Source organism: Mus musculus, chromosome 4 (assembly GCF_000001635.26).
Source record: "Mus musculus strain C57BL/6J chromosome 4, GRCm38.p6 C57BL/6J".
Taxonomy (NCBI): Eukaryota; Metazoa; Chordata; class Mammalia; order Rodentia; family Muridae; genus Mus; species Mus musculus.
In genome coordinates, this window is record NC_000070.6 from 41,864,521 (window position 1) to 41,889,707 (window position 25,187).

The following is a 25,187-nucleotide window of genomic DNA, read 5'->3' on the forward strand; positions in this document are numbered from 1 at the left end:
CCTGTCTCATAGTAGGACCCATCTCATGATAGAAACTGTATCTCACCATGTATTCTGCCAAAATGAGTCAAAGCACACACAACCAGTTCTGGTTCAGCATGGGATATTTCTTTCTGTCCTCTTTTCTCAACATCTTGTAGTACTCAATTAGTTTCACATGTTGCCCCGCCCCCTCTCCCCACAACCTTATTCTAATTAGCATTTTTACCTAGCATCTTAGACAGGGTCTCTGTTGCTATGGTAAAACCACACAACCAAGAGAAACCTCGGGAAAGAAAGGGCTTATTTCATCCTGTAGCTTGTAATTCATCGTCCTGGAAAGTTGGGTCAAGAACTCAAGGGACCTGGAAGCGGGAGCTGATGCAGAGGCCATGGAGGAGTGCTGTTTACTAACATGGAGGCATTTTCCCAATTGAGGGTTCTTCCCAAATGACTCTAGCTTGTGTTCAGTTGACAGTAAATTAGCCAGGACACTTAGCTACATCTTACTGTAATTATCATTCTCTTCCAAAAGGCTATTGAAAGTCTTGTTTTTCTCCCAAGAGACCTGCAGCTACTTTGCTCTCTCCAGTGAACTCATTACCTATGCAGTGAAGGTGACAGATGAGAGGAAGAGGAGTCATCCTCTCTGCTGCTCTTAGTGTGGCTAACAATCTTGGCACATAAAGTTTTCCATGCCAAAAAAAAAAAAAAAAAAAAAAAAAAAAAAAAAAAACAGAATAAAACAAAACAAAACAAAACAAACAAGTAAACAAACAAAAAACGGGTATGGGGGAGCAGGAAGGGAATGTATGAACAGACTCAGCGCTTCCTCAGTTCAAAAACCTGATATCAGCCCGCATCTGATGCATCAGATGGCTCCTGGGTCAAGGGGATAGCTACTCTCTGCTCTATTTCTGTGTGTTCAGTATACCCTGATGCTCTATTAGCACCGACATCAGCAGTCTTGGCAGTGTCTGCCCAAGGCTGATGAGTAGGAGGTAACTCTATCTCTTCTCTCTGGTCCTAATGTATTCCTTTCAAGTTGTAACTAACCCCTAGATTCCTGTTAAACACCTGGCTGGTGGAGTAAGTGATTAATGAGTTTGTCATGGATCTGGATAAAAACAAACCTTCCAAAGTCATAACAGATATCCCTCCTTCACCTCCTGGGCATGTCCTGCTGCCAAAGATGACCTAATCTTGGCAGCATCAGTTCTTTTTTTTCCCCTATTATTGTGTGTGTGTGAGAGAGAGGGAGAGAGAGAGAGGGGGGAGAGGGAGGGAGAGAGAGAGAGAGAGAGAGAGAGAGAGAGAGGGAGAGAGAAACTTTCAAATGTGGATTCTCCTCTTCTTTCATCCACCACATAGATCCTGACAACCAGGTTTGTCCGTTTGTCGGTTTGTCAAGCTTGGTGGCGACTGCCTTAATCTCTGAGCTGTTACATCAGCCCCAAATGTGCATGGGTGTTCTCCCTGCATGCATGTTTGTGCACTGCCTTCTGCCCAGGGAGGAAAGAAAAGGCCCTTGGATAACTAAGAACTGGAGTCACAGATGTTTGTGAGCCTCCATGAGGGTGCTAGGAATCAAACCTGCCTCCTCCAGGAGAGCAGCCAGTGCTCCTAACTGCAGCGCTCCTAACTGCTGAGCCATTCCTCTGGCTCCTCGGAGTCTGCTCCCCAGAGAAGCAGGTCTCGGCCCCCTTCCCCTTGACTCACCTGACAGCTGATTTTCAAAGCCCCAGTGTATGACAGTGCATAATTTCTGTAATGCAAACTCTTTCTCTCCAACACAGGGAAGCATGTGTGAGCTTAGGTCACCTTTCATTTTCATCATGTAAAGCATTTGAAGATTTGGGTTATTAAATTAGAATGCTATCTAATAGTATCACAAAAAAAATCATGAAGCCTCTTGATTTTTAATTGACTTCTCATTAATTTTGAAAAATCATTGGCTATTTCTTCTAATATTGCTTTTGTTTCTCTCTGTGTGTCTGTCTGTCTGTCTGTCTGTTTCTAGGATGTCTGTTGCATTTATAATAGACTTTTTGATACATGTCACGACTCTTGGATGCTTGGTTTTGGTTTTGTTGTTTTGTTTTGTTTTTCACTTGTATGTCACCCTGGATAATGGCTACTGATTTTTTTCCTCCGGTGTCAAGACTATCTTGACAAGCAATCACTGTTACCATATTTTCTATTTTTAGAATGTCTACTTGATCCTATCTCTGTGTTGAAATTACCCATTCAATCAGAAATATTACAGCATAGTAATATTTTGTTGAAAGATACATGGTGTTTGAACAAGAAATGTCCCCCATAGGCTCCCGTACTTGAAGACTTGGTACCCAGTTGACAGTCCTGCCTGTGGGTGGAAAGCATCTGTAAGCATCACACTCCTCCACGACACACCGATACAGTATGCTGGTGCAACTCTATTCAAGACTTGAACTTCCACCCATGTAGAAAGCCTCCTACATGCTCAGGGTGATGAATAGTCACAAGGAAGGGACTTGTGACTATTATTAGTGGCCATTTCCGTCTCTGGCTGCCAATGCTTTATTACCTTTGTTTGGATGTATGGTGCCACCACATCAGCCATAACCATCCCTTCTCGTAGTTTTGATCTCTTAAGTCACCCCTTACTTGAAACACCAAAGCTCTCCATTTTCAAGCCACACCCATGCTGTGCTCTCTCTAAGCTCCTGCGTGTCCCCAGGTTGGGTGTAGAGTTAGTGTGGGTTACTCTCTCTCCCAGTTACTCTCTCTCACAAGGTGCCGTGTGTGGCAAATAACTCAAGATTCTGAAGATAAGTGACTGGACAGTTCTGGAAGAGGAAGCTGAACAAAGAGGTTGGGATGGGATGGGAGACAGAGGAAGTAAAGTTGGGGGCGGGGAATGTGTGTGTGTATAGATAGCTAGATGATAGATTGATGGATAGATAGAGATAGATAGATAGATAGATTTACTTTTGCAGATGACCAATGAAACACCACTGGAGCAATCTCTGTGGAACAGAGGGCTTTGTGATGCAGTCTGGTGCCCTAATTCCATCCTCTGTGAGGCAGCCATGACAATGCCCAGTGCAGCGAGTCATTAGGCACATAGGCCCTTGAACGACTAATACAGAGATGACTAGTCTCCTCATGCTAATGAAGTTTAGGCCATGTTAATCCCTGCATGTTCTTTCTGGGACATAGGTTATCTTTTATGTACCTACACCTCCATCTTCACCATTTTCCTAATTGCCTGGCAAGTAAGACGGAGTTACCAGGGATTGAGCTTGGAACCTAAAGAGAGCTGCTACCGGGTAGGAAAACGCTGACTCTGATAGAAATGCTTTAAGCCTAGATAAGTAACCTTTAAATGCTAAATGCTATTCCAGATTGCCCCCGTTTTGTGCCAAAGGACTTAGAAAAGTAAGTGGTTACAAAGGACCTATAAATAATTCCTTACCACCATCACCTCAGTGCCACCCGCCATGTACTCCGATTGAAAGGCTACCAGTCTCCCTGTTGGTCTTGAGTTGAGAATTAGGTAATAGAAGAACTACTGTCCTGGATCTCAGAAGACCTCCCAACTTGCTAGGGCGAGGGGCTCCACTTGCGGGACTTTGTGAGCTGATGTCCTCGGGCCGTCAGAAGTGTCTTTGAGTCTATTTGGCCTCCCCTACCTCGCCCGTGCCATCCTTCCTACAGAAGTTTGTATGAGAGTAGAGACCTGAAGAAGGATGGTGGAGAGCCTCAAGTGAGTCGGAGATAGGCAGAGAGGAGGAAATGCTCAGGTGGAAAGAAAGGCAGAGACACGAGAGCTTAGAAAACATAGGAAAATGTCTATGATCTGTCTCTCATTTTGGACATGAAGAAGAAAATGAGCCCTGGCTTTACACTGTAATATTTTTCTCTTTAAGCATCATCGAAAGGTCAGGCAAAGGGCTAGAGATGCAGCATCAAGAGGTAAAGTTCCAATGTCTCCTGACTCCCCACCCCTGGGAGAGCTCCCACCTCCTCTGTCCCTCAGAGCCCCTGCTGCCGAGAGCCAGGTGTTCTAACTCATGAAGTTCTGAGTTCTACAGCCTGGGATTTACACCGAAGACTGCAGTGGGTGGGAACTGGGAGTGTTCCGCAAAGCTCTACCCAATTTCCTGGGCACTAAGCAGCTAAGAACGCGATGAAGACTGCTGTGCAGCAAGGGATGCACACTTAGCAGTCACTACTTCCTCACTGGGGTGGCATGCCTAGCAGAGCAATGGAAGAAGGGCCTCTTTTGGCCTACAGCTTCAGAGCTTATCCATCCACCACAGTGGGAAAGGCATAGCGACTGGGTGGCTTGTCTCATAACAGCAAGCGCTTGCAATGTGGCTTGTTCACATCAGGGCACATCTGGAAGCAGAGCTGCAGGCAGAACAGAAGGTGGACTGTAATCCTTCAAGGTCCACTCCTATAGGGTCCTCTGCTTGCAAAGCTCTCTCTGGGCTCTCTATAACTGGCTATAACTGGCTATGCTCAGTACAGACAGCATTCCTTGTCCAACTTTCCGTATCTCTGGCATCCATCTCTGCCATCCTAGGACCTCCCTTATAACACGGCCTCTCCCACAGCTTCACGCCCAGGCATCAGGTCGCCACGCCTTTCGCCCCACGATGCGTGGAACTATGTGCTCAAACGAGCATCTTCTCCCTTAAACTGCTTGACAAAATCCTAGTTATTTTGTCACAGGAGGGAGAAAATCAGACTAAGAGCTAGTCTTATGGAGTGAGAGTTAGTGGGGGGTAGTGATACCCAAAAAGGAGACTTCCTCTTCTCAAAAAAGAAGGGGAAGGTGGGATGGAGGGAGGACTTGTGTGATGGATGGGGTACTGGAAGGAGGGGCTGATAATGGGTTGTAAAGTGTAACTTACTCAGCCATCCACAAAGTAGGCATAACACTGGCCATTCTCTCTTGCCTGTGAAGCCCAAATGAAACTGGGCAAGGAGAGCAAATTGTAAATGGATATGCTCTACACAGACATGCCATAGAGCACCGAGTCTGTGATTCCTGTAGGATCCCCCTAATATGCTCATTCGCCACGTAACTCTTTGTCCCGATTCCTCAGCCAGGAGACTTTCCCGAGAAGAAGCTGAGAAGCCATGGGAGCTGCTCTCTATCATGAAAAGGTGACCTCTTGACCTCTGTGGTCTAAACTCTGATGATTTCTTGGCCTGATTCAGGCCAGGGGTGAGGAAAGGGGTGACTGAGGGAAGGACAAACACAGGCAGGCAGGTTCACCAGCTGAGAGGGCTGCCAGGGCAGAGATGGGTCACATCTCAGCAGGGAAGAGCCACCCCACACCCAATCTGTATGTTAGGGTCTCAGCAGGTCTGAATTTCAGAATGGACTCACGCATGCTCTGTAAAGGACATTGCTAGGGTTGCACCCAGACACCAACCTGTCAAGAGAGGGAATTCAGCATAAAGAGGTCACCATGTCATATGGTCTTCCTGCTGCTCCCTTCCAAAGGCAGAGCCCTGGGTTTGGCTGGACCCTGCTGCAATTACCTCCTGTCTGTCCTCAGGGTAGGGGAGCAGTTGTTGGGATGCCATCTTCCCATCATCTTACCCTCTACTTCATTTCTGGAGAGCACAAAAGATTCCCAAGAGTTTCTGGATACAGCAGCACCCCATGCTTTGAGTGAGGACCTCATTTCCTACAGTGTAGGATTAGAACTTTGGGACTGGAGAAAAGGGCCCAGAAACCTCCAGACACAGTCTTCCAACGAGGCAGACAAAGTTCGTTCATTAATGGTTGTCTTATTTTTCTCTTCCAAGCCAAAGCTGGGTCCCCAAGCAGGGAAATGTGCGGCGGCTCCTGTGTTTAGATCCCAGCTGCCAAATCTGTGAGGCTGCGACTGAAGAGATTCAGCAGTTAGTGCAGAGTGAGAAAAGTCAGCTCTCCCCTGCTTTTTTGGGACTGAACCAGGGTTCTGCTCACTCTGCACACCTGGAGACGTTACCCATGTCTTTTGAACAGAATATGGAGCTCTGTTCCAGGCACACCAGACCTCATCCACGGGTGCCTGGAAACCAAACACTAACACAACTAACGGGACACTTAACACAGTTGACCAACACATTCGGGGTTCAAGAATGCTGGACTGATCGTCTCCAGCTAGACCAAAATTTTCATCTCGCCAACATGCCCATGGTCTCAGAGACTGTGACTTCTTCAAGGCTCAAGGAACCTATGGTTTTAATGATTGAGGAAACAATAGTGCAAAGCAAAGCAAAGCTTGACCAGGAAAGCCAAGACCTTCATCACGTGAAGTCCTCTGTGTCTTTACTATCCCTGGACCCAAACTTGACACATACTATGTCCTTACATATGGACTCAATGCTGTTTTCCCATCTGCCATTACTTAGTCCTAAAGTGTTGCAGCCGCCAGCAGCTCGCAACATGAACGGTTCGACTGAGAAGGCTACTCGAGCTGTAAGAGAGGAATCTAGACGGGGCGAAAGAAGAAACGGAGCTAAGACAAATTCATTCTGATCAAAGCTCAAATTTTATTGTTGAGACACTAGTTATGAAGGAAGGGGGAGGGGACCCGATTCCCGCCGAATAATCTCGGGTCCAGTAGAAAGGTGCACGTGTGTGGCTCCTCAGGTTCCAGCAGTGGGCGTGGCAGAACGAATGAGCAGGAAGCTCCACCCCGAGCAAGCAGGTTTCAGGCTGGGGGAGGGGAGACTCCATCTCCTCCCTTTTATTAACAAAATTTAAAAAAAGAAAAAGCTGGCCTGAGGGGGGAAAAATTATCTATGCTCAATAGTTCTGCCTGGAATCTAGGGCTAAAGAAAAAACTTGCTTCATTGGGATTCTTTAACTATTCTTATGGTAAACTGTATCTGGCTTAAGACTGTCCTTTCTAGTAAACAACTAACTGAAAGGCCTGGAGCTGCAGACTCTGACTTTATAATGCTAATTAGTACTTGGTAGGTAACTTTCTAGTTGAATTTTAAGTAGGGCGTTGGAACTCTGGCTAAGTTTGACTGAACAATGTGAAAATAACACTAAGTTGATATTCCTCCGCATTTTGGATGATAGGTGGGAAACAGGGAGAAAGAGTTCGACCGGCTCTTGTAGTACAAGGCCAATTGGCTTTTTTATTTGGGTGGGAGGCAGTGAAGGGCTTGCCCTTTCAATAGTACGTCTCCAATCTCTCTCCCCCCTATTAATTAAGTTAAATAAGGCAACGCTTAACTGAGGTGATCAAATGATTTTCTCATCCGTAGATGAGTGGGCTTTTAACCTTGGCTTGGGTGGACATGGACCCGATTCCTCCCGTGGGTACTGGTAAGACCCACACATGTGGCTCTGGGTATCTTTTGGGAAGGCGAGGCAGAGCCGGAAAATATTTTTGATTTTTAACCAAAATATGATACCAACCTCTTTTAAACTGGGTTTATCTCACAGGAAACTCAGAAATGGTCAGGCCGGACCTTCCCTTGCAGTACCTCTGCACCAAGCGATGCCCATACTGAATTTGTACAATCACAAACCAGTATGCACAGTTCTGAGTGCTGTGCAGCTCCTAAAGGAGAATTATCAACCTCAGAATTAGCAAAGCCTAAGCAAGAATTATGTCGTTAGTAACACCACGATTTGTGGCTAAAATAGGAGCTGGAAGTTGTTCCTCTTCATCCCTGTTTTTTCCACAGCCTAAGGAGCTACACCTTGCAGTAATAGCAAGGGTGAAAAGCCAGAGGTCAGCTAAGGGGCTAAGCCTGTCTATCAAAATAAAAACCAATCTTTATTAATATAGAAATATCTACTCTTCTAGCCCTCTAGGAAAACCTAAATTTTTAACTCAGACTGAAAGCCACGTGCTGGAAATGTCCTTGGAAAGGAGATAACAGCAGCCACCTGTGTGCTCTAGGGGGGCGGGGATGCACATCCGCTGGTCCGCTTTGAGAGTGTTGATTTACCTGCTTGAAAGACAAAATCTTGAAAGACAGTGAGAAAGTCAGAAAGCAGAACTTCTTTCGGGGAAGTCTAGGTACTTTATTCAAATGCAAATTGTAAAGCTGAGGCTAGTCTCCGGCCTCCTGTCGGGAGCTGGCTCAGAGAGTAGCTGGAAAACAGCTTTGGGAGCTTTCGCTCTCAGCTGAATTCTAAGCACAAAAGGAATTTTAGTCTTTAGAATGATGCTTACCAGAAGAGTCAGAATCTGTGTTCATCTGACGAATTAATCTCTCTGGCAGCCACCGCGCTCCATCTTCATCTCGTGAAAAAACACAAACTGAGCCCCTACCCCAAATTAGAACTGGATCTGGACCCTTCCATTCATTAGTCAGGGGGTCCTTCCATTTTACCAATGCATAAGAATTAGAATTAACTGGATGCCAGTGGCGATCCGCTGCAGACTGGCCCTTGATATCGGTGTGCAAGAAATTTAGGACAAATAAGGTGAAGGCAAGGTGGGCCTTTGGTGACCTTGGGGGATATAGCTGCCCCTCTTTTGTTTTAAAAAGCCAATTCTTTAAGGTGCGATGAGCACGTTTAACTATTTTTTTGTCCCATGGGGTTGTAAGGAATTTTAGTTTTATGTTTAATACCGAATTTTTTACAGAATGAAATAAAGTTTTTACTGGAATAAGATGGCCCATTGTCTGTCTTAATAAGTTTAGGCAATCCCATGGCATTAAATGCTTGTAGGCAATGATCAATTACGTTTTTTGAAGCTTCTCCTGTATGCAGAGAAGCAAAAAGAAATCCTGAACAAGTATCAATGCAAACATGTATATATTTTAGTTTTCCAAATTCTGCATAATGGGTTATATCCATTTGCCAAATATGATTAGGCATAAGGCCTCTAGGATTAACTCCTAGATGCGGCACTGGAGATAAAGTAATACATTTAGGACATTGTTTTACAATCATTCTCGCTTGCTCCTTTGTGATCTTATGTCGGAGCCTTAGGGTATGGCTAGAGAGATGAAACCTTTCATGATCACGTTGGGCCAAAGCAACCCGATCTGAAACTAAGGCTTCTCCTATTAGAGCTCTGTCAATGCGATCATTACCCTCTGCCAGAGGTCCAGGAAGACCAGAGTGAGACCGTATGTGGCCAATATAAAACGGATTTTTTCGGGCGAGAATGATGTTTTGTAATTCTGAAAATAAAGATCCTGACGGCGTATTGAAGTTAAACGTACCACAGGTTTCCAATAAGGGTACTGACTGAGCAACATATAAACTGTCAGTAAAAATATTAAAAGCCTCATGTACAGACTGAAAAACCTTCAGTACTGCTGTTAATTCGGCGAGCTGAGCCGAGAGACCAGGAGTCTCTACGATAACCTGTTGATTACTAATAAGATATCCAGCTCGCCCTTTAGAGGAGTAAAAATCAATAGAGCATTATTTAAAGGCTGTAAGGAAGTCATCTTAGGAAATATCATATCATGCACATTTATGAATTTTATCAACCTATCTTGGGGGTAGTGGCTATCTATAGTTCCTTCAAACCCTAATTGTGCAAGCAACCGATCTGTACTATGCTGTTTCAGCCAAGTGTCCTGACTCACGCTGTAAGGCTGGACAATGATATCTGGCTCCTTTCCAAAATAAGTCAATGCCTGCCTTCTTCCAGTGATAATCATCTGAGCCACTGCTTCGTGATATGGCAAGATATTACGTTTGGGAGAAATCCTCGAATGTATCCACATTATAGGAAATTTTTGCCATAGCAATCCCGTAGGCACATGAGTCGTATTAAAAATTAACAGGTGCAGCGGCAGGGAGTAATCTATGTAAGTGACGAACTGTTCTTCAATAGCCTTTTCCACTAGCTGTAAGGCCAGTAGTCCTTCTGAGGTTAGGGATCTAGGGGAAGTGGGATTAGAACTCCCTTTAAGAATATCAAATAAAGGTTTCAACTCCCCTGTAGTAAGCTTTAGATAGGGGCGAAGCCAATTTATATCACCTAACAATTTTTGAAAATCATTTAAGGTCCTTAGGTTATCTCTACGAATAACAATTTTCTGGGGAAAAACAGCTTGATCAGTGAGTCTAAAACCCAAATAATTATAAGGATCCTGAGTTTGTATCTTTTCAGAAGCAATTTGTAATCCCTTATCAGCCAGGGCCTTTCGTAAGTCTCCATAACACAAAAGCAAATCTTGGGGGTCCTTTCCCGCCATCAAGACATCATCTGTGAAATGAATGATGTAAATATTTGGCCATTGTTGTCTAACAGGCTGAATTGCCTTTGCCACAAACCTTTGACATAAGGTGGGACTATTAGCCATGCCCTTCGGGAGAACTGTCCATTGATATCTTTTCATGGGTTCCTTGAAATTTACAGAAGGAACACTAAAAGCAAATCTCTCACAATCCTTTGGATGCAAAGGGATGGTAAAGAAACAATCTTTCAAATCTATAACAATATTATAATATCCCTTAGGAATGGCTACTGGGGAGGGGAGCCCCGGTTGTAAAGTTCCCATAAGTACCATGGTTTCATTAACCTTTCTTAAATCTTGCAACAGTCTCCATTTTCCCGATTTCTTCCTGATAATGAAAATGGGTGTATTCCAGGGAGAGTGAGACTCCACCAAATGTCCTGCTTCTAACTGCTCTTGCACTAGCAAAGAAGCGGCCTCTATTTTCTCTTTAGGTAAAGACCACTGATCTACCCACACCAGAATATCATTACGCCATTGAATTTTTTCGGAGTGGGATGCAGGCAAGACAGTGGCCGCTACTGAAAATACTTTAAACCTCTCACGTTAGAGTGGGGTTTAAAATCCTCAAAAGTCTTAATTTTCTGTCCCTTCTTTATTAGTCCACGATCAGGCAGGGGTCCCTGCCTGAACGTCTGTTCAGTCACCATCTCCTTAGAACTGCACAGGATAACGCCCATCTGTGACAACAGATCTCTTCCCCACAGGGTTACAGGCAAATTTGGCATAACATACGGCTGAATATTTTCTGATTTTCCATCCTCATCTCTCCAGGTTAGCAATTTGGAACTACGTTTTGGGTTACTGGCATAACCAATTCCTTGAAGGTGAGTCAAGGAAACAGACAGGGGCCAGTTTGAGGGCCAGTCCTGCCCTCTAATAATCGTTACATCGGCCCCGGTATCTATTAATCCTTCAAAGCTTTTTCCATCAAGAATCAATTTAAGGTTAGGTCTCTGATTGGTGATAGATTTCACCCAATTTACGCCAGAGGAGTCAAAGTTATTCTGTCCTTCTTCATTTTCAAAGAATTTAGATAGTGACCAGCGCAAAGGGATCAAAGTAAGTTGAGCAATTTTCTGATTAGCGGGTATAGTTATAGCACCACGAGGGCAAGCGGCTATGATTTTAATTTCTCCCTCATAATCATTACTTATAACACCTGGATAAATCTGCAGGCCTTCTACAATAGAACTGCTTCGTCCTAAGAGAAAACCACAGGTTTCTACAGGTAGTGGTCCAAAGACTCCGGTAGGCAGAGTTTGGACTCCCACTTCTGGGGTTAATGCTGCATGGACAGTGGAACAGAGGTCCAGTCTTGCATTTCCTGGGTTTGACCTGACAAGCTCAAGAACTGATCTTGTTGGCTGGGCAGCAGATTTATAGCCCCATAAGCTGTCTTCTTTGAGTAACTCAGGGCCTGGGGCTGACCCCTTTTCTCGTTTCCCGGCACCGGGCGGCTCAAAACCCTTGTTTTATGCTTACAATCTTTTGCCCAGTGGCGGCCCTTCCCACACGGGGACATATTCCTGGGGCACGGCCTGTTTGTCTAACCTCGGCACCCTTGTTCTGAGGACAATCAATTCTAAAATGATCTAAACTTTCACACTTAAAGCATACATTTTTCCCTCGTTTCCTTGAGAACATTGCTTGCGCGTGGGTTCCTTGCAAGATCTCGCAGGAAGGCCCGATGTCTGTGCAAAGGTGGACATATCCCGCCAAATCTGTCGTTCCCTTATGTGGTTGAATCGCAGCTCGGCAAATTGCATTAGCATTCTCATAAGCCAATTGCATAAGGAAAGGACTTCCCGTGTCCGGATTCCCAAGGATTCTACTAGCTGAAATCAATAGCCTGTCCACAAAATCCTGATATGGTTTATCAGAACTCTGCCGAATGCTAGCTAAACTTCCACCAATCTCTCCTTTGACTGGCAACCTTCCCCAAGCTCGGCGCGCGGCCGTCGCAATTTGTGCGTACACTGCAACAGGAAAATCAATCTGATTTGTCTGTCCCTCATATGGACCCTCCCCTAAAAGCATGTTGCTATCTCAGCCTGAATTACCAGCCTGAGCGTTAGAAGCAGCAGTTTTCTTACTGGCGTCTCGCCATTCAGAATCCCAAAGCAAAAAATCTCCTCCTGACAGGGTAGCCTTAGAAAGAGTCTTCCAATCTAAAGGGGTTAAGTGTGACTCCACAACTGTGTCCAGTAATGCTTGAGTGAATGGGGCTGAAGGGCCATATTGCACAACAGCCGCCTTTAACTCTTTTATCAACTTGAAATCTAAGGTCTGGTAATGTCTGCCCCTAGTATCTTGCTGATCAACTACCTCGACCACAGGAAAGGCTAGCGTATTAGACATATTCTGTCCTTTCCCACGAGCCTGACTCACAACCTTTTCTAGCGGTGAAAGACCTACAACGTGAGGACTCCCCCACGTTCTGACTCAGGAGAGGCGACACCCCAAAATCACCAACGAGAAACGGTCTTGCTCCAAATTGCAAGAGGATTTTTATTCAAGAGCGCTCTCGGGCCCACGGTCATACACCACGCAGGGGTAGAGGACTGTGGCGCCCCGAGTAGCTGAGTAAAGGGGTATTTAAAGGAAAAAACCACAACTCAAGGAGGTGGGAAGGGCTTTGTTGGAAAATACCAAAAATACCAGATAAGAGTCACAAGGAAGTACAAAGTCACAGGTGTGTCACAAGAATACCTGGTAATTGTTAACTCTCAAGACAGTTTCTAAGAGCCCCTAACAATAGCACATTTGCATTGCAGCTTCCGGTAATGGTCAGGGTGACTTTCTTTGAATGAATACTCCTTGAACTCAGGAAGTGGGTGGGTGGAGGAATGTCACTATCTGTTTTATGATTAGCATACCTTGGAGCACTGAGTTTACTACTCTTTCATTCCCCCCTTCTTCTTGTTAGTAGTTCTAATCTTAGAACTAGACACTATCTTTTCCCTGACATACTTGATCCTTTAGGACATGGTCTCAAAACTAAAAGCCGCACTGCACTAATTTTTGTTCTAATAAAGGTGACTTGCCTATTTAACACACATGGACCTATAATTAAAAGCAGAAGCAAAATTAAAAGGGGTCCCATAAAGGTAGAAACTAGGGTCGTCAAGAGTATAAGATAAGGGCCTTTCCACCAGAGTCTCAAGGTTTTCTGCGTGGAGACATCTAATGTAGCAGGTCTTCTTCTCTTGAGTAGGCCTTCTGGAGCTGCTTTTTCGCTCACTGTCTCACTCACTGGAGCACCTTGAGCCTAGAGAACAAAGGCTGGGAAAGCAGCATGTCAGCACCATGTACAAAGGCTATTTTTACCAGTGGAGGGGGCCCCCTGTAGAGTAATTTATAGGGGGGTCAGTCTAAACTGTCCAGGGGTGTTTCTATCCCTGAAGAGCATAAAGGGTAGGAGAGCTATCTAATCATAGCGCCAGTCTCCGCTGTCAATTTGTTAAGGGTCCCTTAATGGTTCTATTCATTTTCTCTACCTGTCCTGAGCTTTGGGGCCTGCATGCACAATGTAACTTCTAACCAATCCCCAATATCTTGGCCAGTCCCTGATTTACCTGGGCAACAAAGGCAGGTCCATTACCTTGGGAAGATTTCTTTTACAAATTATACCTTGTCATAGTACAGGCCTTGCAGCTTTTGACTATTTCTTTTGCCAAGTCAGAGAGTCTTGTAACATAGTAGTCAAAGGACCTAACCACACCTTTGAATTTCTTGGCCCCCAGGCCAAGTCAAATACTGTCTATAACTTGATAGTGCTCAGCGGTGTATCTAAAGCTGGTCTCTCTGATGTCATAATAATCTTTAGGCTCCTTGACTGCCAGGATCATTGCTCCTTGGGCCACCTGTTTGGCGGTTAGATCTGCCACCTGATTTTTTTTTTTTTTTTTTTTTTTAGCCACAGCATCTTAGGTCTTTTTCTGAAGATGTCAACAGCCCTCTTTGTATATTGCCCCGTACAGTGGCAAAAGCATACCTGTTGTCAGTGTAGACTTTTTTCTTGCCATTTATAGAGCTTGTCTTAAAGTCACAAGTTCAGCTTTCTGGGCCGACGTCCCTCAGGAAGGCTGCTGGCCTAGATCACTTGCTTTCTGTTCACCACCATACTGCTGTCCCCACCTTCTGCTTACCTTTAACCTCAAGGCAGTGTACCAGCTCGAACCCTCAGGCCAAGGCTGATCTGACCTTCTGCCAGAATGTCAGTGCAGTGATGAGTAGGTGCAGTCTCACGCAGTGGGACAGCAGGTGGAATGAAGCGAAGGTCACTTGTTCAGACAACAAAAAAGCTCTGATGTGTCACAGGAGCGTTGGTCACCATCCATCAGTCAGGGGGCTTTTGGATAATGCTTTCAAGAGCGTGGGGTGGGGTGCCACTATGTCCCGGAGTGAGCTTATCAGCATCTTTGACAAGCAGTGTTATGGCAGCAATAGCTTTCAGGCAAGAAAACCACCCGCTGGCAACAGGGTGTAACTTCTTGGATAAGTAAGCCACTGGCCTTTTTTAAAGTCCCAAAGTCTGAGTAAGGATTCTTCTGGCGACCCCTGCTCTCTTTTTCACATAAAGAGTGAATGGCTTGGTTAGGTCAGGCATAGGCTGGCCATCAGTAGGGCCTTTTTCATTTTTTTAAAGGCTTTCTGGTGATCTGGGGTCCACATAGACACTTCTCCTTCTTTGGTTAGTGGGTACAACGGGCAGCTAAGGTCGCCAACCCAGGTATCTAGAGTCTGTAGAAGCCAGCAGTACCCAAGAATTTTCTTACTTGCCTTGGTGTAGTTGGGGTGGGGATCTGCGTTACAGTCTTTTTCTGGCTTCTTTTAGCCACTGCTTTCTACTTCGAAGGGTGTATCCCAAATAAGTAACTTCAGTCTGACACAGCTGAGCCTCTTTAGCTGAGGCTCGGTCTTCAGTTGTCCAGGTTTCCTGTCTAGATCCTGTCTTTTCTTTTTCTCTTACCACTGTGGCAAATTTCTTTCTTGTCTACGTACGATCCCTCCTGTTTTTTTTCTTTTGCCTCTCGCCTCTCTCTCTCTCTCACACACACACACTTTCTCTGCCTCTTTCACTAGATCGAATAACTGTCTCCCTCTCATAATATACTTTTTAATCTCTGAAGTTCCTTTCTGATATCGGGAGCTGACTGCTTTATGAAAGGCCATGGCCACTGAGGCCTTCTGGGCTTCCGAGGTAAGATCAAAGGGAGTGAACCGCCTGAAGGCTTTTATAAGCCTTTCAAGGAACACCGAGGGAGGTTCGATCGGCCCCTGCATTACCTCTTACCTTAGCCAAATTAGTGGGCCCGTTTTGAGGCACCTTGGAGACCGGAGCCTGGCGATAGATTTTTAAGCTCTCCCTACCTTTAGCCATGTTGCAGTTTTAACTGGGGCGAGTCAAAGGAAATCCCATGTCGATCTCATTTTGTAGCTGTGTAGACCGCCGTTGGCTTCCGGGCTATTTTTCTAGCCTCTAACAGAATTTTTTCTCGCTCTTTAGTTTTTAAGAGCATCTGCAACCGCTGTTGACAGTCATCTCAAGTAGGCTGATGAGAGAACATAAGGGACTCCACAAACCCTGTGAGGCGTTGGGGATCCTGAGAAAGGGGGTGGTTAATTTTTCAGTTATAAATACCAGCAGAGGAAAATGACCAGTACTGAAGGGTTTAAAATTTGGGCGGGTCTACCAGAGTCCGCCCGGACTCTGCGCTCTGCGGCTCCCTGTGGCTCCATGTACCCACAGTGGTCTACCTCTCGATGCCCCGAGGGGTTTGGAGTTCCCTGGGTGGCTGGGGTTGAGGCTGTGGATAAGGGGAAGGTTGTGGACTAGGCCACTCAGGAGGCTTTATAGATTTTGGAGGAGCCGATTTAGCTGGTGGCTCCGGTTCGGGAGAAGCCTTCAATTTCTTTTGTAACATGAGAGTACAACCACAATTTTGAGAAGCAAAACCCAATTTTAACAGTGAAAACAATATTTTCTTTAAAAATGAACTCTAAAAACATTACTTGTTACAAAGTTTGGCTGTCCGTTCCTGCACACAAACACAAGAAGGTGTAGTCGCCAATATATCTCAAAAAGACACTACCCTAGATCTTATCTTTTATAAATCAGATTTCTAGGATAAGAATTACACAGAATATTACCCAATTCAGGCGTATCTTTAGAGACCTGTTCCCATTGGTTGTCTCATGCTGCATGTTGTAGTTCTAAATTACTCTAACCCAGAGTTACCAGTTTTAAGTCAACTTTTTGTTACCAATGTTACAAATTTTTAATCATAACTAATAACTTATGAGCCACTAATCTATAATCAAGACATATAAAACATATTTATACTTTTGAAACTATTTAGAAACAAAAATGAAATGGCTGTATACATTTGTCCATTTAAACCAAACAAAATTCTTTTTTTTTTTTTTTTTTTAGCTGTAATTTCAAGAGAGGAGCACCTTGTCACCTGATGAATCCAATAATCACAAGCACAGAGATTTTTGTAGGAAAAACAGCCATCTGTTCCCTTACCATAGAACTTGAGAAGCTGCTGGTCCCTATAAGAGCAGCGTTTATAATTAGCTCCTAGCAGGGCTTCTCCAGCCACACTAGATTCCTAACTACAGGTGCAGGGCTCCAAAGACCAATTGATACTGCTTATTTTATCCCATTCTCTCACATTTCAGGTGTAAACTATCTCTAGTCAGGGTATAAAGCACCTATGAGAATTACCTTTGCTTTTTTAGATTTTCACATAGCTCTAAACACATACACAAAAACACATAAAACAGAAACCAACAGATCCAGACACACTCGACCCTTTCTTGTCCTCCACAAGCAGGCAAAAGAATTAGACGATGTTGGAGGGGGAAGCTTCCGCTTCAACAGAACTCGGTCCCTCTGACCGATCCGGAGACGGCCAGGCGTCCCTGGCTCTCCTTACCTCCCAGGGCGTCCCCCAGGGCCACAGCCTGTGGTCCTCCTAGCACGTCTGCCGACCACAGTCCTCCGGTCCTTACGGCCCAAAAGGACAGCTGCAAATACAGACACGCGCATTTCAGAAAACCCCATCACCCCATCGTCTACAAACACCGTCGTCCACTTCTACCTAGACGACCAAAACCAGAGAAGCACACTTGTTCCTCACTCTGCAAGGTGTAAAACCAAGGCACAAGGTGGGACTCGAACCCACGATCTCGTAACCCTGAAACCAAAGCACGAGGTGGGACTCGAACCCACGATCTCGCAACCCGAAAACCAAGGCACGAGGTGGGACTCGAACCCACGATCTCGTAACCCTGAAACCAAGATACAAATTTAATAAACTCAGATGGATCCAAACTCAGACTTTGCCGTGCTTCAGAAACATAGGACAAGACACAAACAACCCAACATGACAAGCACATGTTCCAATGTTCATTTCAGAAAACAGAGACACCGGCCGGCACACACACAAGAGGGGATCCCCATACCTCCAAGTCGGTTCACAGGTGTGAGGGGTGGTTGCGTTTCCCGGCCATCGCACCAAATGAAAGACCTACAACGTGAGGACTCCCCCACGTTCTGACTCAGGAGAGGCGACACCCCAAAATCACCAACGAGAAACGGTCTTGCTGCAAATTGCAAGAGGATTTTTATTCAAGAGCGCTCTCGGGCCCACGGTCATACACCACGCAGGGGTAGAGGACTGTGGCGCCCCGAGTAGCTAAGTAAAGGGGTATTTAAAGGAAAAATCCACAACTCAAGGAGGTGGGAAGGGCTTTGTTGGAAAATACCAAAAATACCAGATAAGAGTCACAAGGAAGTACAAAGTCACAGGTGTGTCACAAGAATACCTGGTAATTGTTAACTCTCAAGACAGTTTCTAAGAGCCCCTAACAATAGCACATTTGCATTGCAGCTTCCGGTAATGGTCAGGGTGACTTTCTTTGAATGAATACTCCTTGAACTCAGGAAGTGGGTGGGTGGAGGAATGTCACTATCTGTTTTATGATTAGCATACCTTGGAGCACTGAGTTTACTACTCTTTCAGCGGCACCTGGTGAACTACAGAAGAGTTACTCTTCTCCGCTTCTGACATCTTTTTTAGTTCCCGAAGCTCATTAGTCAGCCTCTGAAGCTTAATCTCAAACTCTAACTCACTTAGTCGTGTGTCCCTATGTGTGGCACCTCCCTTTACTGTGTAGCTCTCTCTAGGCCTGCATCCCCAGCAGTCACTAGCCAACCTAGACTCAGAGAGAAGATGCCGAAAGCTGTCAAAAGCCCATCAAATGCTCTGACTCAAATAACCCCACTTGAGCCCTGCGCTCACGATGACAGTGGGGTGTCTGCGGACACTGCAGAAGAGTTCCAGCCTGGAGCAGAGGCGGACAGAAGGACAGAGAAGGTGCCTGCAGAGAGTCAGCCTCCCCCATGCAGACCCTACCCAATAAACACACATATCTTGGCCAAACTGAATTTCCACCTGAAAAAAAAAAAGATCCTAGCAATGCAGTTTGGGATTTCTGAAAAGGAAAAGAGAGAATACAAGGAGCTGGGTACAGCCGACCTAGAGAGCGAATCCATCCAGGAATTTCTCAGAAGTCTACACATGTCAGAGAGCACACTGCTTCAGGAACAGCCTGTCGCATGCCCATCTCTGCCAGCCCCAAATGCAAAAGGGGTCCACCCTAAAAAACAGCCAGCTTCTGCAGTACAGGATGTGTGTCAGGCGCAAAGGCCTCCTCCTTCCAAAGCAGTGCCCCATAGTTCTGCCCAGCAGAGCTCCAAGGCCTCGCAATCCCAAAGGGATAAGACCCAAGTCTGTGTTGACATGGAAGCTGGAGGGAAAAGGTTCAACCTAGAGAAATCCAAAGTCGTGGGGGACCTTGGAGAAGGGGACGCAGGTCTTGGGTTTTCCCTGGTCGGTCAAAAGACACGCCAGGATGGAGAGCAGGAGAAGAGGCTCCTGCACAGACCACTCCAGGGCTCCTCACAACAGGGTCACACCTTTCATCTTGAGGATGCCTGTCCACACAGTCCCCGGGAGTCCCCTGAGCTCCAGTTCCCAGACCCACCTCCAGAAGTCTTCATGGAGACAGACTCTGAGCAGGACATGGAAGACAGTCAAAGCGAGGAATCCATTGTCCCAGAACCTGAAATTCTTTTTTCACTCTATTAACCCCAAGATGAAGAGCAAAGCACACACGGAGCCATCCACGGTCTCTACACCTGGAAAGGTGGCCAAAACCAGTAAAGAAAATGTTGATAGGGGTCTGCCTCATGCCAAGAGCCCCACCAAGAAAACTAAGCCAGAGGACTCCAGAGGGCCCAAGGCCCAGTTTTCGTCCTCTGAGAAGTCAGTGATGGCCTCCTTATTAACTGCTCCCCATATTGTAGACAGTAAGCTCCGGCCTCGCTCCCGGCAGCTTGGCTCTGTCTCAATATTAGGCAACTCCCGCCATTGCCCTCGGCACTGTCCTAGGTTGGCTTATGCCACTCACCACAGAAACCTACCCTAGCTCCCAGGGTTTACTTCAGAAATGCTCTTCTGGTATTGGAGACCGCCCTGCATGGTGACAGTTTCTAGGCTCCCCAACCTCTGTATCCCTTTAAGAGCACAGCATTGTCATTTTCTTTGATGAACAGGTAGGGACTGCACTACCCAAAATGTATTTTCTATCTCCGAATGAGTTGTCTGTCGTCTTTGTCTCTGCTGTACATTATTAAGAGAAGGTATGAAGGAAATAAAAATGCCCTCATCCTGGGAAGGAGACTTGAACTTACTTCAGACAAGTCAGTTTTCCTTACCCCAACCTAGAATGTGAATTAAACACTTGACCAGAAAGGAAGTCTCTCGTGTATTATACAATAAAGATAAAGATCAGGCTTGAGTTCCTTCACCAAACTCTGCCTGGCTCATATTTTGGGGCCAAAGGTAAAGCGATAAGGGAAAAATTGTGATGTTCTCAATTTAATTATGAAAGTCAAGGGCTGGAATGAAAAAGAAGTAAAAGAAATTAGTGACGGCAGAGAACCATCAAAAAAGATTCTTCACGGTTTGGGACCTTTCCATCCCTTCACAGTGAGTCCTTGGATGTTACATCCTTGAGTTCTCAAGGTACCTGCAAGAAAAAGGATATGTCCAAGCCCTCCACAGATGCTCAGCCCTCAGGGGTACTCTCGGGCCTTTTCTGACCCAAAACACCATGTAAGTCAGCCTTTCCCTCTTCCCCGACCTCTCTGAATGGCAAGACTCCCTGTGAGCGTGAAGGAGCACAGATTACTGTCCCGTTCCTGTCGCTGGCTGAGTGTGAAGCACTGGAACGCCACCTCCTAAAGAAACAACTAAGCAAGCTTCAGTGGGGCCTGCCAGCTCTCCTCCTCCAAAACCAGCCCTGAATGCTGTGTGAAGCACCCAGTGAGGCTAAGACAGTAAAAACTTCCTTGGCAAGGAAGCCCTTTTTACATCCCACCAGGGACATCTTCCCAGAGCACGCAGGAAGGCTGCTGGAATTCCACCTGCAGAAGCAGCTGATTCACCTCCGCTGGGGGCTGCCCCAGAGGATCCAGCGCTCCATGAATATGCTGCTCTCCTCAACAGACCCACAGTCCCTGCCCTGTGGCAGCAGTAGCTTACCCAATGTGAGCATCTCACAGCCTGGGAAACCAGAGGCCAATGGGCCTGGTGACATGTTCTCACTCACAGCGGGCAAAGGGACAATCCCCATGCCACACTTGTTTGCCAAGACAAGGGAAATGTTGAAAAGCCATGTTGATTCCAAATGTGAACAGATCCGGGAGGGCGAGGTCCCGGCCCAAGTCTGGAAATCTTGGGAATGCAAAATTCCTGGAAGCTTAGCAACAGTGGCTCCCTTCCCTTGGATTCCACAAGGCCAATGCAGGAAGTTACAGGCAGAAAGTAAAAGTGACCAGGAGACACAAACCTTATCTGGTACTCTCTTTGAACACTGTAAGAAGCCCCAATCCCTGCCTAAGGAAACCATTAAGAAACTGGAGACAACTTTACATCATAAGTATCTGGCCTTCCTGTCAGGCCTGCCTGCCCTTTACTGTGTAGCTCTCTCTAGGCCTGCATCCCCAGCAGTCAATAGCCAACCTAGACTCAGAGAGAAGATGCCCAAAGCTGTCAAAAGCCCATCAAATGCTCTGACTCAAATAACCCCACTTGAGCCCTGCGCTCACGATGACAGTGGGGTGTCTGTGGACACTGCAGAAGAGTTCCAGCCTGGAGCAGAGGCGGACAGAAGGACAGAGAAGGTGCCTGCAGAGAGTCAGCCTCCCCCATGCAGACCCTACCCAATAAACACACATATCTTGGCCAAACTGAATTTCCACCTGAAAAAAAAAAAGATCCTAGCAATGCAGTTTGGGATTTCTGAAAAGGAAAAGAGAGAATACAAGGAGCTGGGTACAGCCGACCTAGAGAGCGAATCCATCCAGGAATTTCTCAGAAGTCTACACATGTCAGAGAGCACACTGCTTCAGGAACAGCCTGTCGCATGCCCATCTCTGCCAGCCCCAAATGCAAAAGGGGTCCACCCTAAAAAACAGCCAGCTTCTGCAGTACAGGATGTGTGTCAGGCGCAAAGGCCTCCTCCTTCCAAAGCAGTGCCCCATATTTCTGCCCAGCAGAGCTCCAAGGCCTCGCAATCCCAAAGGGATAAGACCCAAGTCTGTGTTGACATGGAAGCTGGAGGGAAAAGGTTCAACGTAGAGAAATCCAAAGTCGTGGGGGACCTTGGAGAAGGGGACGCAGGTCTTGGGTTTTCCCTGGTCGGTCAAAAGACACGCCAGGATGGAGAGCAGGAGAAGAGGCTCCTGCACAGACCACTCCAGGGCTCCTCACAACAGGGTCACACCTTTCATCTTGAGGATGCCTGTCCACACAGTCCCCGGGAGTCCCCTGAGCTCCAGTTCCCAGACCCACCTCCAGAAGTCTTCATGGAGACAGACTCTGAGCAGGACATGGAAGACAGTCAAAGCGAGGAATCCATTGTCCCAGAACCTGAAATTCTTTTTTCACTCTATTAACCCCAAGATGAAGAGCAAAGCACACACGGAGCCATCCACGGTCTCTACACCTGGAAAGGTGGCCAAAACCAGTAAAGAAAATGTTGATAGGGGTCTGCCTCATGCCAAGAGCCCCATCAAGAAAACTAAGCCAGAGGACTCCAGAGGGCCCAAGGCCCAGTTTTCGTCCTCTGAGAAGTCAGTGATGGCCTCCTTATTAACTGCTCCCCATATTGTAGACAGTAAGCTCCGGCCTCGCTCCCAGCAGCTTGGCTCTGTCTCAATATTAGGCAACTCCCGCCATTGCCCTCGGCACTGTCCTAGGTTGGCTTATGCCACTCACCACAGAAACCTACCCTAGCTCCCAGGGTTTACTTCAGAAATGCTCTTCTGGTATTGGAGACCGCCCTGCATGGTGACAGTTTCTAGGCTCCCCAACCTCTGTATCCCTTTAAGAGCACAGCATTGTCATTTTCTTTGATGAACAGGTAGGGACTGCACTACCCAAAATGTATTTTCTATCTCCGAATGAGTTGTCTGTCGTCTTTGTCTCTGCTGTACATTATTAAGAGAAGGTATGAAGGAAATAAAAATTCCCTCATCCTGGGAAGGAGACTTGAACTTACTTCAGACAAGTCAGTTTTCCTTACCCCAACCTAGAATGTGAATTAAACACTTGACCAGAAAGGAAGTCTCTCGTGTATTATACAATAAAGATAAAGATCAGGCTTGAGTTCCTTCACCAAACTCTGCCTGGCTCATATTTTGGGGCCAAAGGTAAAGCGATAAGGGAAAAATTGTGATGTTCTCAATTTAATTATGAAAGTCAAGGGCTGGAATGAAAAAGAAGTAAAAGAAATTAGTGACGGCAGAGAACCATCAAAAAAGATTCTTCACGGTTTGGGACCTTTCCATCCCTTCACAGTGAGTCCTTGGATGTTACTTCCTTGAGTTCTCAAGGTACCTGCAAGAAAAATGATATGTCCAAGCCCTCCACAGATGCTCAGCCCTCAGGGGTACTCTCAGGCCTTTTCTTACCCAAAACACCATGTAAGTCAGCCTTTCCCTCTTCCCCGACCTCTCTGAATGGCAAGACTCCCTGTGAGCGTGAAGGAGCACAGATTACTGTCCTGTTCCTGTCCCTGGCTGAGTGTGAAGCACTGGAACGCCACCTCCTAAAGAAACAACTCAGCAAGCTTCAGTGGGGCCTGCCAGCTCTCCTCCTCCAAAACCAGCGCTGAATGCTGTGTGAAGCACCCAGTGAGGCTAAGACAGTAAAAACTTCCTTGGCAAGGAAGCCCTTTTTACATCCCACCAGGGACATCTTCCCAGAGCACGCAGGAAGGCTGCTGGAATTCCACCTGCAGAAGCAGCTGATTCACCTCCGCTGGGGGCTGCCCCAGAGGATCCAGCGCTCCATGAATATGCTGCTCTCCTCAACAGACCCACAGTCCCTGCCCTGTGGCAGCAGTAGCTTACCCAATGTGAGCATCTCACAGCCCGGGAAACCAGAGGCCAATGGGCCTGGTGACATGTTCTCACTCACAGCGGGCAAAGGGACAATCCCCATGCCACACTTGTTTGCCAAGACAAGGGAAATGTTGAAAAGCCATGTTGATTCCAAATGTGAACAGATCCGGGAGGGCGAGGTCCCGGCCCAAGTCTGGAAATCTTGGGAATGCAAAATTCCTGGAAGCTTAGCAACAGTGGCTCCCTTCCCTTGGATTCCACAAGGCCAATGCAGGAAGTTACAGGCAGAAAGTAAAAGTGACCAGGAGACACAAACCTTATCTGGTACTCTCTTTGAACACTGTAAGAAGCCCCAATCCCTGCCTAAGGAAACCATTAAGAAACTGGAGACAACTTTACATCATAAGTATCTGGCCTTCCTGTCAGGCCTGCCTGCCCTTTACTGTGTAGCTCTCTCTAGGCCTGCATCCCCAGCAGTCACTAGCCAACCTAGACTCAGAGAGAAGATGCCCAAAGCTGTCAAAAGCCCATCAAATGCTCTGACTCAAATAACCCCACTTGAGCCCTGCGCTCACGATGACAGTGGGGTGTCTGCGGACACTGCAGAAGAGTTCCAGCCTGGAGCAGAGGCGGACAGAAGGACAGAGAAGGTGCCTGCAGAGAGTCAGCCTCCCCCATGCAGACCCTACCCAATAAACACACATATCTTGGCCAAACTGAATTTCCACCTGAAAAAAAAGATCCTAGCAATGCAGTTTGGGATTTCTGAAAAGGAAAAGAGAGAATACAAGGAGCTGGGTACAGCCGACCTAGAGAGCGAATCCATCCAGGAATTTCTCAGAAGTCTACACATGTCAGAGAGCACACTGCTTCAGGAACAGCCTGTCGCATGCCCATCTCTGCCAGCCCCAAATGCAAAAGGGGTCCACCCTAAAAAACAGCCAGCTTCTGCAGTACAGGATGTGTGTCAGGCGCAAAGGCCTCCTCCTTCCAAAGCAGTGCCCCATAGTTCTGCCCAGCAGAGCTCCAAGGCCTCGCAATCCCAAAGGGATAAGACCCAAGTCTGTGTTGACATGGAAGCTGGAGGGAAAAGGTTCAACGTAGAGAAATCCAAAGTCGTGGGGGACCTTGGAGAAGGGGACGCAGGTCTTGGGTTTTCCCTGGTCGGTCAAAAGACACGCCAGGATGGAGAGCAGGAGAAGAGGCTCCTGCACAGACCACTCCAGGGCTCCTCACAACAGGGTCACACCTTTCATCTTGAGGATGCCTGTCCACACAGTCCCCGGGAGTCCCCTGAGCTCCAGTTCCCAGACCCACCTCCAGAAGTCTTCATGGAGACAGACTCTGAGCAGGACATGGAAGACAGTCAAAGCGAGGAATCCATTGTCCCAGAACCTGAAATTCTTTTTTCACTCTATTAACCCCAAGATGAAGAGCAAAGCACACACGGAGCCATCCACGGTCTCTACACCTGGAAAGGTGGCCAAAACCAGTAAAGAAAATG

General features: G+C 46.6%; 1 pseudogene across 1 annotated transcript; it reads left to right on the top strand.

Moving 5' to 3' along the window:
- The first annotated feature begins 22,780 nt into the window (after positions 1-22,780).
- Positions 22,781-25,123, top strand: Gm29801 (predicted gene, 29801; annotated as a pseudogene). The gene has a single exon (NR_166046.1). The product of NR_166046.1 is annotated as a predicted gene, 29801 (transcript).
- The last annotated feature ends 64 nt before the right edge of the window (positions 25,124-25,187 follow it).